The following is a 425-nucleotide window of genomic DNA, read 5'->3' on the forward strand; positions in this document are numbered from 1 at the left end:
ATAATTTTGAAATTCCACAACCAAACTGCATGTTCACAAGAGGAATTAGTGTACTGTGCATCATTCGCCATTGTTGGATAAATAAATTACAAATAGAACTTACTTCTAAAGTCTTCATGACTCCTCAAGCTCTACCGCCTTCTTGGACGAGTGTACAAGCTTGGTTACCTATGTGGTCCAGAAACATTGAAACACAAAGACGTTGACAAATGCATTAGATGTGGCAAATGTCTACACACACACACATATATATATATGAACAACCAATGCATTGCTTAAAAAGATAAGCAGTTGTTAAGACGAAGCCTTAACCAACCATCAATCATGGACTTATAAGGGCATCATACAACTAAGAACAACATGAATCATTACATACACATAAACACAGAAAAAAATGACACTCTTATATACAAGACCGTCGTGCT

The sequence above is a fragment of the Sesamum indicum genome, unplaced genomic scaffold (assembly GCF_000512975.1).
Source record: "Sesamum indicum cultivar Zhongzhi No. 13 unplaced genomic scaffold, S_indicum_v1.0 scaffold00308, whole genome shotgun sequence".
Taxonomy (NCBI): domain Eukaryota; kingdom Viridiplantae; phylum Streptophyta; class Magnoliopsida; order Lamiales; family Pedaliaceae; genus Sesamum; species Sesamum indicum.